Genomic DNA, 14,771 nt, shown 5'->3' on the forward strand with positions numbered 1-14,771 from the left:
ATGATCTCACAGTTCATCGGTTTGAGCCCCGCATCAGGCTCTGTGCTGATAGCTCAGAGCCTGGAGCCTGCTTCGGATTCTGTGTCTCCCTCTCTCTCTACCCCTCCCTGGCTTACATTCTGTCTCTCTCTCTCCCACTCAAAAATAAATAAAAACATTAAAAAAAAAGAACTTCCAGTTTCTGTGCATAATTCAGGTGAGGGTCTGTGACGTATAACTTTATGGTAAATCCTATGTCCACATGCTCCTTTCTATTTTCACTTCCTTCTTCTCTAGTTCAGACCATTATGCTTCATTTGCATGTCTGTTATTGCCTCCTATACTGATTTTCTGGGGCTGACATAACAAGTCACCACAAGTTGAGTGGCTTAAAACAGAATTTATTCTCTGTTAGTTAAGGAGGACGGAAGCTTGAAATCAAAGCGTCGGCAGGATTGGTTCCTTTTGGAGGCTCTGAGGGAGGAACCATCCCATGCCCTTCTCCTACTTCTGCTGGTTGTAGGCAATCCTTCACATTCTTCAGTTTATAGATACATTGTTCCAACCTGCTCCGTTTTCACATAACCTTCTTCTCTCTGTCTCTCTGTGTCTTCTCTTCTATAAGGACTCTGGTCATAGCATTTAGGGCCTACCATAAATCCCAGATGATTTCACTCTGAGATCCTTCACTAATACCATCATCTACATTTCCCATTCTGAGGTTCTGGGTACACATGATGTTCTTGTGAGACACCATTCAACCTATTACACATCTCAACTCATTTTCTACCTGGGTATTATTGTATCGCCAGAGTATCTTCATTATGTACAGTTCTAGACTGTAATTTTGGTGCTCAAGAATATTCATAAAATTACAAAACCTCCTAAAAGATGGCATAAACACTGTTCCTTGCTACTCAGTAGTAGTACTCCATGCTTTCTTTCTGGGTGTTTTCTTCTATATCTCTAAACTCTAGATAAACTAGCTTACTTCTTTTCTCAAAACAAACACTATGCTTTCCTACCCCCGCCCCCTGTCTTTTGGTCATTCTTCCCTTTAACTACAGTGCAATTCCTACCAAATAACTCCTGATGAAAAAGTATCTATTATTCTTTAAGCCCCCAAACATAGACAATTTAACTAACAAATTAATTTACTAATTATCCTCCACTCAGAAAATTTGTTGCCCCCTCAAATTCATATGGGATGTTATTTCTCCCTTCTTTGAATAATAACAGAACAATTCGTTTCTTTTACATAGATTTTTATTGCTTATAGACCACACATAGATCTTAATATTATTGAGGTCTAAATATTATTGAGGTCATTTGCATACGTGTAATTTGTATATGTGTAATTTTTCTTAGGTTAAGAGCTAGGTGAACACAATGCCTGTGTTTTGGTCATTTTATAATCCCTGCAGTAGTTAGCCTAGGGTTTTAAGAACAATGTAATACCACCACACAGAAATTATACTCTGAGGGATCATGCTGAACTCGTCACATATAGCTTTGAGATTTTGGGCTTAATTGTTAGTGGAGATCTACCTTCTTTTTTTGTTAATTTTTTTTAATGTTTATTCATTTTTGAGAGACAAAGAGACACAGAGCGTGAGCAGGGGAGGAGCAGAGAGGGAGACACAGAATCCAAAGCAGGCTCCAGGCTATGAACTGTCAGCACAGAGCCCAATGCGGGGCCTGAACTCACTGACAGTGAGATCATGACCTGAGCTGAAGCCAGACGCTTAACCGACTGAGCCACCCAGGCACCCCTGGAGGTCTACCTTCTTGACAACTTTGTCTAGAATGACATTTTTAAAATCTTAGGATATTATAAAGACATATAAATTAATTACTGACAACACCCAATTCACATTATAGAGCTTGCTAAATGAGATTATGGTAGATCCTCAGAAGATTTTTCCTGAGGCTTTATCTCCCTATACTCACCATGCAGTGATATGTCCTTTTTAAGGGAATAGAAATTGCTATGAAATTGTGGTTGTTGTTCCAATTAAAGTTATCACATCCTTTCTTATAGGATATAGGAACTAAAGAGAAATAAATAATGCATACAATTGCCTTGCTCAAATATTTATCTCTCTAATCTACTTACAGAGATGTGTCCTTTAGTAAAAGAATGAATTTTGCCAGAGTATTGTCAATAGAATGAGTCCATTGGTTGAAGTTGTGGGTAGAGTTACATGATGGCCATAATTTCTCTCTGAGATACAAAACAAAAGTGGATAAGACACCCTCTCTATTTTGCGAGAGCAATAGCCAGATAGTCTCTGCCAATGCTTTGGTGCTCTCTCTGTAGTCGGCGCCTAATTACAAAGGAACAATGCCAGGTTGGGGTCTCAGGATTTTCAATAAATGAAATATTCTCTCATCACACATAGTGGTGAAAACAGTGGAGATTTTATTCAAATGCATTCTGTCCATTGAAACTGAAAGAATATAAAAGGGCAAATATAATCCTTTTGACAGGTGTATGTCCCTTAGTATCCTGGCATATTGCTTTCATTATAATTAAAAGATTCAAAGTATAACTTTATCCATAAAATAGAGTCACTCTAGTTTTGTCCTAATAAACAAACACAAATAAACTGTTAACGTAAGCATGAAATAATATGTATAAGTGCAGTACATGTGTGTTGGAATGAATGTTTCACTCCTCAATGACAAAAGAAACGTAGGTAAAATACAAGCATTTTGGACATGATGCCACTTGAAAGCTTTTTCTACAAGGTTTATGATGTACCGTGGAACAAGGAAGAGGCAAAGGCACTCTATTGTCTAGGGTTTGACAATAAAAGGTAAAGAAATTTCTCACATATATTGGATGTAGATCTTTAAAAAAACATGGTATTTGCTTTGCTGTGGCAAATATGTTTGATGGATTTCAGATATTATAGGAGAGGACCAACTACTGCCAACTACAGAGCTCATTCATCTACACTGTTTTCCTTACCAAAGGTCATGATTTCTTTCCTTTTCCCCCAAATCTACAAGGCTTTGTGATATTGACCTGAATACTTCTATGAAGAACTGTAAGTTGAATCACACAAAATTGGTTGAATAGAAGCAATTCCATGGGTCTTATCTCATTTGGGCTGTTGTCAGAGTAAAGAGCAATTTAATTGGAGAATAACAGGTGAGGAGGTGTCTAAAACAGTGCAAGGACAAAGGGACCCAACACCTCCAGCCACCAGGGCCATCTGAGAGGCATTTATTTGTTCTTCCCTCACAGTGAGCCATGGAGGCCAAGGAGACTAGAAAAACAGGTTGATCTCTTTGGTGAGTGCCAGAGATGTATAACAAGAGAGAAAAGCAAGGGGTCTGTCATACATGTCATATTTTCTGATCTCACCAAGAATCTGTGAGCTTTAATGCACTATTCAATAGCCCCTAACCATATATGAGCCAGGCCCTAGAGCCTAAGGGAGCCAGGGTGTGGCTCTGCCCCACTCTTCCCCCCATCCTTTCTGTGATTTATGGCCACTATATTGATAGGAAAATTGGGTTAAGAAGCAAAACTGACACTCAGAATCTAGTATCAGTCCTGAGTAAGAAGGATGTGGTGCAGGTAGCAATGACACCAACCCTATAGTTACTCAGAAAGTGAAAACACGTAGGTATTTCACTGGGAAACCAAGTACTATTCAGATGTATTATGTCCATTACTCTTAATTGCTCTCAAGAGCTATCAGCAAGACTAGGCCATGGAGAATATTTATACTAACTACAAAAAAAATAGGGTTACATTTCTGCTGTGGGAGAAGAGACAGCTCTATATCTAATATGGATAGTTAGGACTCTAGACACAGATGTCCAGCCTGAGGTCCTAGACTATTGATTAGATCTGAGGTCCTGGATAGGTAATGAGGCAGACTTAGCAGTCGTTCATTCATGATACTTTATTCTGAAATTTTTCAGTACACTTTGAGGTAAGTATGTCTAACTCTAAGTGGACTTTTCTTTTGTCTTCTCAGGTTCTATTGAACCTCTTCAGTTAGTCCCATGCCAGTCTCATTTAAGAGAACTTATTTAAGAGACCTCTCATTTAAGAGAACCTATTAATAATTAAAATTCTGAGTCTGTGATTCCTCCAAGATTCTCCATAGTGTTAGCAAGTGTGGGAAATGTTCAGGATCTACTCACTCAACGTCTGTAAATGGCAGGCTTGGACTAGGAGACTCCTCATAGTTCCCATTTCACAGAATCTTCTATGTAATTGGGAAGTTGTAATAGCTGAGCTTTAAATGACCCTCTGGAAAGATATTATTTAATTAAACCCTGATTATGAAAAGAAGCCCAGTTATATTTGTATTCTCTTGATTTTCCCTAATTCATATCAGTGAGGGGATTATATATCATTATTCCACTTTGGTTTTGGTGAGAAGGTAAATTTTCCTCAGGAAAGCTCAACATGAAAAATTCCCACTATAAGTTAATCCATGCTAGATACGCACAACTCCATTAGCTTTCCTTGTGTCTCCCATTCCTCATTCTCAAGACTGCATTACAGCCAAGGATTATCACTATTTAACATTTCATAATTACCATGTCATAAGTGTCTTTCTAATCAAAGTAAAAAATTTCTGTTTGTTTACATCAACAGTAAAAACTTAGTCAAATAAACACCAAACCAAAGTTTGGCTGAAACCCACCAGTTACTTCCCTCTAGCAAGGAGGTACATGTATTGTTTCATGGACATAATGATGAAAACACTAATTTGAAAATAGCATCATATGCTAAATTTTAATGAAACTTTTGTTAGATTCTACTCACTGATACAGTTCTAATTTCTCAGAAGCTTTACAAATCAGGAAGATGTAATAGGAGGCATTTAATGACCCTCTTGAAATATATCTTTGATTTATACTCTGAAAATCTTTTCATATCATCACCAACAGTGTTTATTTTATTTACAACTAATCCAATTACAATGACAGGTTCAGAAAGAAAATCAAGATGATGAAGATAAGTCGGTCTCTGTCTTAGAGTCTTAGAGAATTTCTTGATGCTATCAATTAGATTTTCTACTTCTAATCAAATTCTTCTTATCCATACTCAAGGCCTTGAAAAGGCTTAAGTAAACCTATTTCAGATAGGAGACATTGGGTCTATTATATTTTTCCTGGTTGATAGTTACACATACCCATTTTAAAAGGTACCTACTTATTTTAAAGCATATTGTGTTGGGGACATATAATTAAAAATAAAATCTTCTTCCAACCCACAAAGTGTCTCCACAAGGGAGTAGAGAAAGAAAATACTTTTATTTATGAATAACTATCAAATCAGAATGTGACGTACAAAACAGACAGCCCATTAAGAGATCACAAAGATAGAAAGAATACTCATCCCCTCACATAGCCAAGCAGATATAATTCATTACATGCATGTTTTCAAGATAAACTGTAACTAGTCCTCAAATAAGAAGATTTGACAGTATCATTTTTCACACAAGTAGATCCTAACTTTACCTGGTAATTGGGGTGACCACCTGTGTAGCTAGTTGACTAGTAGAGGTAAAAGAAACTTCTCATACCTTCATAGCAGGAAGTAGTTTTCCAACTTGGTGCAAGACACCCACTAAAATTAAACTCCCACCCTCCCACAGAAACTGGAAAATAGTCCTGCAATCTCCCTTGCTGTTTACATTTCAAAGAGCTTGCTCCTAGGTCTTTGAGAATAGCATTGTTGGGTCATAAAGCTGACAAAAGTCCTGTCTAGATTTCCAAAGGTCCTGTCTAGATTTCAAAGAAATGAGAAGTACTTACAATTACATGTTTTCTAACTTAAACTTTCTCAAACTTTCTAACTTAACTTTCTTAGAAAGTTGGGGGGGTAGGAATAATCTCCTCTTTTATTTTCACAGGAAAGAATTAAGTCTTTTTAAATTTTTACTTGTCTGTACAGTCATTTCCATGGCATCCCATAATACGCAAACAGGAAAAGACATAGTTTTTATCAATTAATTGTAACTTAGTGTTTCCTTCAAAACTCCCCGGTTTTCCTTAAGTGCTACCAGAGTATGCCACTGCAAAAATAAACACAAAATAAACAAAAAAGAAGGACTGAAAGGCAAATGGGGTAGCATGATCCAGAAAAGACTTCTCCACAGTCTCATAGGCCTGGACTTTTTCCAGTTCCATCACCGAGAGTACCCTTGTACAAATCATTCAAAAGCATAAGTGACAATAGATGCTGGAGAGGATGTGGAGAAACGGGAAGCCTCTTGCACTTTTGGTGGGAATGCAAACAGGTGCAGCCGCTCTGGAAGACAGTGTGGAGGTTCCTCAAAAAATTAAAAATAGATCTACCCTCTGACCCAGCAATAGCACTGCTAGGAATTTACCCAAGGGATACAGGAGTGCTGATGCATAGGGGGCACTTGTACCCCAATGTTTATAGCAGCCCTCTCAACAATAGCCAAATTATGGAAAGAGCCTAAATGTCCATCAACTGATGAATGGATAAAGAAGATGTGGTTTATATATACAATGGAATACTACTTGGCAATGAGAAAGAATGAAATATGGCCTTTGGTAGCAATGTGGATGGAACTGGAGAGTGTTATGCTAAGTGAAATAAGTCATACAGGGAAAGATAGATACCATGTGTTTCCACTCTTATGTGGATCCTGAGATCCTTATGTGGAGGGGGAGAGGGAAAAAAGTTAGAGAGGGTGGGAGGCAAACCATAAGAGACTCTTAAAAACTGAGAATAAACTGAGGGTTGATGGGGGGGTGTGAGGGAGGGGAGTGTGGGTGATGGGCATTGAGGTGGGCACCTGTTGGGATGAGTACTGGGTGTTGTATGGAAACCAATTTGACAATAAATTTCATAATAAATAAATAAATAAATAAATAAATAAATAAATAGATTTTTTTTAAAGAGCTATAAATGACATCCTTGATAAGATTATTTCTGACATTTGTCTCTTTGTCTTGCCCATAAATAGATTGTGCCCCCCATATAAACATCCATGTTAGCCTTCCTCTAGTATCTAAAGATGTTGGTGTGACCATCCTAACGTCTCAGTAAATATCTCGGAAATGTTTTCCTTTTCAATTTTCTTGCAAGGTATGATATATATATTTTTACTCTAAGAACACCAGGGGTTAGGCTTTCATAGTGGTACAGGCCCAAATCTCAGCACTTGGTTTTCATGTTTCTGACATATTTCTCTATTATCATTTGTGTATTTTCTTGTGGGTTATTGGGAAAAGAAAGCTCATGTTGCAACCAGGATACAGAAGAAGTAAAGAGGGAAAATTCAAAAGGTCAGTGGAACATTGGGCAAGTGTTTTCATCAGAAAAAAAACAGACAATGGATCCTTTTAGCAAGGCCAGAGCTGTCAGTTTCTTGTGTAAAACATAAAGTAAAAGAATAATACTCTAGAGAAACAAATCTAATGGGAGAGAGGGAATAATAAGAACATGCCATTTGAAATGCTCCCTGAGGAAAAAATATAAATGCAAAGGTAAAAAAATTGATGTTCAAAGAGCCTTTTATAACTTTTATTTAAAAAGGTAAAAGTGAGAAACAATATGTCCACTTCAAGCTTGCTTCTGACAACACTTGAATAATAAAACACTTACTGAGAAACTACTGAGTACCAGGACACCTTCCTATGGTGGTCTAATTCACCTTGAAAATGAGGTCAAGTTACCTTGACAACTAGGCCCAGTGTTCCTCCAAAAGAGGTTCAGAAAGCCCATTATTGTTTCTCATACCTTAAAGGTTGTTTAATTGAATATTGGAAAGCACCTCAAAACTCAAGCAATTTTGCTAGTGCAATGAATAAAGTTATAACAGACGACATGTAGCTAATTGTATTTTCCATGGTTTTAGGAAAAAGTGGAAATATGTTAATAGATGTCTAAGGTTGCAATTCTTCAAACTGAAGTCTAAATTATTTATTTACTGAAATACTTGAGCACCTGTGCTCCAAATATATACATTCCAGTTTCATATATATATATGCATACATATATGCATATATATATGCATATATGTATGCATATATATATATGCATATATGTATGTATATATATATGTAAAAGTCTAAGCTGTAAAAATAGTATCCTTAAAAAATTTATGATTAGAGTTGAAATTATGCAAAAACTATACATTTGAAAAATGAATAGAAAGAAACTGCATTGCCGTACTGTTGTAAATACTTCAGCCTGCTTAGTCTGGCAAGACTATGTGCCAAAGACTTTGTAAACATTCCCTTATTTAATTTTTTATAACATTTCTGAAACAGAGGCATTATTTTATCTATTTTACAGAAGAAGGAAACGTGGTTCAATGAGGTTTGTCACACTTAATAAATTCTTAGATAAGTTTAAATAATGTGTGCTGACTACCCTGCCTCCTCACCAGATTCTCCTTACAGCGTGTCCTCTCGAGAAGACATTTTTTCTTTTAGGTCCTCTGTCACTTCAGGTTGCGCCATGCCGCCAGGGCTTTCTCAGGGGCCTCTCCTTCCAGCTGGACAACTCACCCAACCCCATGACTCCAGATGCCACCATTATTGATTCCTAGTCATTTTTCAGACCTGAAGCCAAGCATAATATCCCCAGGCAAGACTTCCCTAACTTGCAAGAGAGATTAGACCTCCCTTCCATCTTTCATTGTATGCTATGCTCTTCTTCAAACTATTTACCAAAATTTTCAATAACTCAATTAATATTTATTTATTTAATGTGTGACTATTCTGTGCTAGAATGTAAGTTCTATGAGGGCAGGGGCTCAATCTGTCTTGTTCACTGCTATATCCCGCTTATGTAGCACAGGACTTCGTACTGGCTGACAGAGTAAATAGAGGAATAAATAAATAGATAAATCTAAAATTCAATTGCAAAATTCAAAATTCTGACTTCAAAAATACCTTTAACCAATAAGCTGGGCTAACTGTGTGACTGACCTTCTAGAACAAAGCCACTTCGCTCATGTGGATCTAATGAGCACAAATCTAATTCTAGGATGAGTTCCAGTTGCTTCTGGGAGATTAAAGCATTAGAAACAAAACTTTGATTTCAAAATATCATTATGTTAATGATCACCAATATAAATAATGTCTTAATTTTTGGCGAGACAAAAACTACATTAAATTAGTGAATGCATTGTTGTTAATACAAGAAGGTGAAAGGGTCCGCATTCAGCACAGTGACAAACACTTCCAGCAGGGTTTCAACCTTCCATTTGAAAAACAAAACGAAACAAAACAAAACAAAACTTTAGATAACCAGAAAGGGTTATAATTCCTTATAATTATCTTTATTTTGTATAGTACAACAAATGCCAACTGTCTTATCGGTGCTCGTTTGCCAGTGTTGGAACAAGGGAATATATACTGTTCTGAGCACAGAAAGATTACATGTGACTCTGACCATTCAGGCCAATGTGGTTGCTTGTGGTTCCCATGAAACTAGTCTGTAGACAGACATTTACTGGATGCTACATCACAATTTAGTATTTGTTTGTGTGAATTATTGCCACTGCCATGTATCTGAAGACTAACAAAGGAACTAAAACAAAAGAAAAACACAGAAGTATACTTTTTATATATAATAAAGGCCAAATGTAAAGATTGATGTAAGGACACCTGGCTGGCTCAACTGGTAGAGGGTGTGACTCTTGATCTCAGAATCATGAGTTTGAGCCCCACGTTAGGCACAGAGATTATCTTAAAAAAAATTGATGTAAAGTCCATGGAATAATTTCAGCTGTTTCTGGCAGCACAGGGAAGCTTATCTAAAACAAAGGTTTTATCAGTTTCCGTTTGGAGGGAAACTTCTCAAAATATCTAGAGTATCAATACTATCCACCTAAATGTTTTAAAAATGCTGAAATATTTAAATAATATTAAAATGTTTAAAATATTAATGTTTAATATTTAATGTTAAAAATATTAAAACATTTAAATATTAAAATGTTTACAATATTATTAATGTTTATTGCATACCAGTTATAATACTGACATATGGCAAATATGTGACAGAAAAGAGTTGTTTTATTTTGTGTGTAATGTATATTTATAACATAGAGCTGTAGCTTATGTGACGTCTGTGGCATTTTTTAGTGTAGCCTCAAAAATCTAAATTCACACTTCAGTGTACTTGCTCTCCATGATATAGGACACTTAAGCTTTTTCTCCCTTAAGGTGAGCATGACTTTAAACTGTCAGTAGAGGGCGCTGGAGAGACACTGCGAGGGGAAGAGAGCGTCTCTTTCCAGGTTAGGATAAATGGTGTTTTGTTTTTTCTTCCTCTTGCCCCAGTTAGACAAAGGGTAGGTGTGTAAGAACATTTGGTGTTTATCTGCCCCATCTGTGCACCCAGAGAACACAGTCCTGTGGAAACCATGCAGCCCCAGTCTAGAGGTTGTTTTGGTTTGGTTTGAATTTTTCCACTTGCTTGGTAGCTGTAAATCAGCTTTAACTCAAGCAATCCAACAAATTTCACTCTTCAAACTAGGTGTGAACACTATCCTGGCAGTGGGTGGAATATATACTAAGTATGCCCATCTTTGGTACATTTCTTGAGCTCTAGGAGAAGGTGGAGGAGTCCTTTAGAAGGTACTCTTTCCATCTTTACAATTATGATTTTATCGTAGCTTAATAATTCTTAATATTGAACTTCCCCTGTTTCAATTACTGTGTGGCTCTGTTTCCTAATTGGACCAAGACCAATATATAGTCCATAGTCCAAACAATAGAATAAAGAACATTTTAAAAACTTGCAACATTCTTTACTTTAGAAATGATTACAATAGTTGATATAAATATATATAAATTAAAATAAATAGTTGATATAAACATATATATCAACTAAGTATATATTATATGTTATAATATATAATTTATTATTATATTAATAATAATATTAAATAATATACATTAATATAATTATATTAATTTTTTAATGTTTATTTATTTTTGAGAGACAGAGGGAGACAGAGCATGAGCGGGGAAGGGGCAGAGAGAGGGAGACACAGAATCTGAAGCAGGCTCCAGGCTCTGAGCTGTCAGCACAGAGCCCAATGTGGGGCTCGAACTCACAAAATGCAAGATCATGACCTGAGCTAAAGTCGGACGCTCAAATGACTGAGCAACCCTGGCACCCATAATATAATTATATTATAATATATAAATATAATATATATTCTATATATTCTATAAATATATGTACTTAGTCATGTTAGTTCCTTGATCAAAAATCCAGTTCAGGATCATTAACTTTTTCAATAAAAACATTAACCACATCATGGTCATATGCTTTATTTCACTGCATCACAGAGAAAAGCTGTGGTTTTATATATAAATAGATATGTCATATTTTTCCACTGTGAGAATTCTATTATTTAGAGGCAATTATAAAAACTACCCCTGTCACGTAAATAGTGACCTTTGTAAATATGCACATATTAAAAGTATTAAGATTCAATTTCTGAATCTGTAGCCTTCAGTTGTTATTCTTATCAAAGACTAAGAAGAAAGAACAGCACAAGTATCTTCTTATAAGTTATTTAAAAAGGTAAAAAGGTAAAAATTTAAAAATTTTTATTAAAATTTTATTAGAACAACTGATATACAGTGCATTTAATTATTAGAGTGACATAATTGCCTGTGTATTAACGATCATACAGAGTTGTTCTCCTCTAACCAATATCAGACTCGGTAGTGGCAGAAAGAGTTTAGGGTGGATACAAGTGGGACACTAAAAGCCAACACTGAGATAAAATCAGTTCTTGCAAATTGAACAAGAATCGAGTGATGGGAATCTAGCCAGACAGGCAAAGCTTTTTATCTGGAGAATACAATGGTGGGTACTAAACAGTAATGGATCGTGACAGGTGGACAGGCAGGCAGGCCATCACACTAGTCTCCAGGAATACCAGAAAAACTGTGGGGTTAGGTGTTAAGTAACTTAAAACTAAGTTAAGGCAGCTAAGTACTAAAGCAAAGATTCTAGACAGGATTACAGAGATGCCAAAGAAATTGGAGAGAAATAGCATAATTCCCACTTTAGGGCTAAAATTTTCATGACAAGATTAGAATATAGAATCTCTAAGAACAGAGTGGGACTAAAATCCTGCGTGCATAGGGGAAATGTGCAGGAAATCCAAACCAAAACTCAGGCATGAGATTAAACAAGGTAGAGAGACTCAGTTACTTGATACAGACTATTGGATGGCTTCATCTCAAAAATCAAACTTGGAAGAAGAGACCACAAGAGAGGAGTGGAGTTATCAAAAAGTTACCTCAGTATGGATATTCTGATCTGCTGGATTGGAACTTTTAAATTTCTCTGAATAAAGTCTTCATCTCGGGCTTGGATTCACTCTAGCTCAGAAAGCAGATGATGTTAAATGCTTCTAGTTCTAGTTATAAGGGATGCCAGTGTGAACAGGAGTAGAACTAGGTAGGACGTTAAGTCTTCATCACAGAAATAATGTATTTCTATTTTTTAAATGAATGTTTACATGTAAAAAAATTAGAGAGAAGATATCTAAAAAATTAACCTTAAAGAAATACATTGGATAATAGTTATAGTAAAGTATATGCTCTAATAATGGGAGTAAAAGCTGTTTGGGTTCCACTAGTTGGAACCCAAAGCTGTTGGTACCACTAGTTCCTAAGATTTTAGTTGTAAACAAGCAGTAGGATGATAAAAATCTCTTGGCATAATTAAAACTGGGTAAACCAGAATAGGTGTGTTCCCCAAACAGTTTGCCAAATATCTTTTCAAGTCTATTATAGCTACTGAACAAATGGATTGGTATGAATAGATATGTCCTTAATGAGCACATCATTAAGAGGTTGATATGTCTTCTCATTTACTGGTAACTTCTCCAATTCATCTACAGTCTCCAGAATATCTATTACCTTTCCAAATACTGTGTATTTCATGTCCAAATGTAACTTCTTGGCATAGGTGAAGAACTGAGATCCACTGGTATTTGAGAGATTATTAGCCATAGATACCACACCTCTAACATTGTGCTTAAGAGTCACTATATTCGTCCTCAAATTTCTTGCCCCAGGTACTGTTACTTCCTCTTCCTGCACCTGTCAGATCTCCAGTTTCAACCATAAAATCCTTGATATTTCTATGAAATATACAGCCATTGTAGTAATTACTGGCACTAAGAGCCGAAAATTTCTCACATATTTGGGTGTCCTCTCACAGAAAACTTCTATTTTAGTATCACTTACATCTCTATGCAATGTCACTGACATTTTTCTTCTTGATGGTTTCAGGAAGTACTGTTGCTAATTTCTCACTGTCTTAACAAGAGAAGTTAGAAAATGAGTCTCACTTTGGTTAGCACAGCTGTTTTTAAAACAGAAAAGATGTAATCGCAGATGCCCGTGATTCGAAATTAGTGTCTTAGGGGCTCCCCTGCATTTTGATTTTGAAGTCCACTAAAAATTAGAATTCACCTATGTTTATTATCTTCATATGTGGGAAGAGCCTCAAAACATTAAATAGCAGAAGACAGGTAAAAGGAAAGAAACAGAAGAAAGAAATAAAAAGAAACATGATTGATTTTCAAAAAGTTGACCATTTGATTTCTAAACATTATAAGATAGTATTACACAACAAAATGCACTCATCAGGACAATGGGGTACAGTGGAAAGAAGGGGAAGATACAGGTCCTGGTTTTGCACTGCATTAGCCCCTATATTATTGCATAAACTTGTATAAATTACTTCACTTCTCCTTGCCATAGTTTTATCTTTTAAAGATTGATCTTTAAAGGAGAAAGTGTATGTTCCAGGTATCTATTGTTTTGGAACAAATGACCATAAAACTTAATGGTAAAGCTCCTACAACCATTCTACTGTATCACACAAATTTTGTGGGTCAGAACTTCCAGCAGAGATCAGCTGCATAATTCTACTGTTCCATGTGACATAGTAGAGGTCACTTGATGATATTCAACTGTTAGTCTGGACTGGAAGGTGCAAGTTTCATACACACACCTATGGTAACTTGGAGGGTGTATCTGGAAGGCTGAATTCAGCTGAATTGTCAACAAAATGGCTAACTTTGGCCTCTTCAGAATGGCAGCTGCAGAGACTTCTTCTATTGGTGAATCAGGGTGCCAAGAATGAAGAAAGAGAACGTTGCGTGGTATTTGACACTCTAGCACCACTTCTGCCATACCCTACTGGTTGAAGCAGTCTCAACCATGTGCATATTCAAGGGGCAGGATCATTGACCTGCATATCCATGAGAGAAGTTTCAAATAATTTGCTTCCATGTTGAAACCATTATAGTCCATACCCTGCTTACAACAGTACTGATCTTCCTTCATCATGTGAGAATCACCAAAAGTCTCATTCTATTATGCTATGAAGCTCAGGTTTAAGGTCCAGGATCACATCATTTAAATCAGATCTAGCTGTAAAAGTATCTTGTTTTTGTTTTAGTTTTAGTTTTAGTTTTAGTTTTAGTTTTAGTTTTATAGTTTTAGTTTTAGTTTGGTTTTAGTTTGCTTTTAGTTTGGATTTAGTTTGGTTTTGGTTTTAGTTTTAGTTTTAGTTTTAGTTTTAGGGTTTTTTTTTTCTCCCTTGGATAAAGTTACTTTTAGACTGTAGATCTGTGAAATGGAAAGACAAATGATCTGTCCTCCACCCACCTAATGTTCCAAGATGGAACAGGTGTAGGATAATCATAGTAAATATTCCTTTTCCAGAAGGGAGAAAATAAGACACATAGCAATCACTATCCTATAGAAATTCTTAAATATAATCTGGCAAA

The 14,771-nt window shown here is 36.1% G+C and overlaps 1 long non-coding RNA gene and 1 pseudogene across 1 annotated transcript; both read right to left on the reverse strand.

Moving 5' to 3' along the window:
• Nucleotides 1-2,101: 2,101 nt before the first annotated feature.
• LOC122199018 lies at nucleotides 2,102-5,623 on the reverse strand. Its single transcript, XR_006193297.1, has 3 exons — nucleotides 5,538-5,623; nucleotides 4,144-4,252; nucleotides 2,102-2,203 (listed from the first exon to the last, which is right to left on the reverse strand). It is a non-coding gene; the product is annotated as an uncharacterized LOC122199018 (long non-coding RNA).
• A 7,139-nt stretch (nucleotides 5,624-12,762) lies between these two features.
• On the reverse strand, nucleotides 12,763-13,242 carry LOC122199029 (annotated as a pseudogene).
• Nucleotides 13,243-14,771: the final 1,529 nt, after the last annotated feature.

This window comes from Panthera leo, chromosome A1 (assembly GCF_018350215.1).
Source record: "Panthera leo isolate Ple1 chromosome A1, P.leo_Ple1_pat1.1, whole genome shotgun sequence".
Taxonomy (NCBI): domain Eukaryota; kingdom Metazoa; phylum Chordata; class Mammalia; order Carnivora; family Felidae; genus Panthera; species Panthera leo.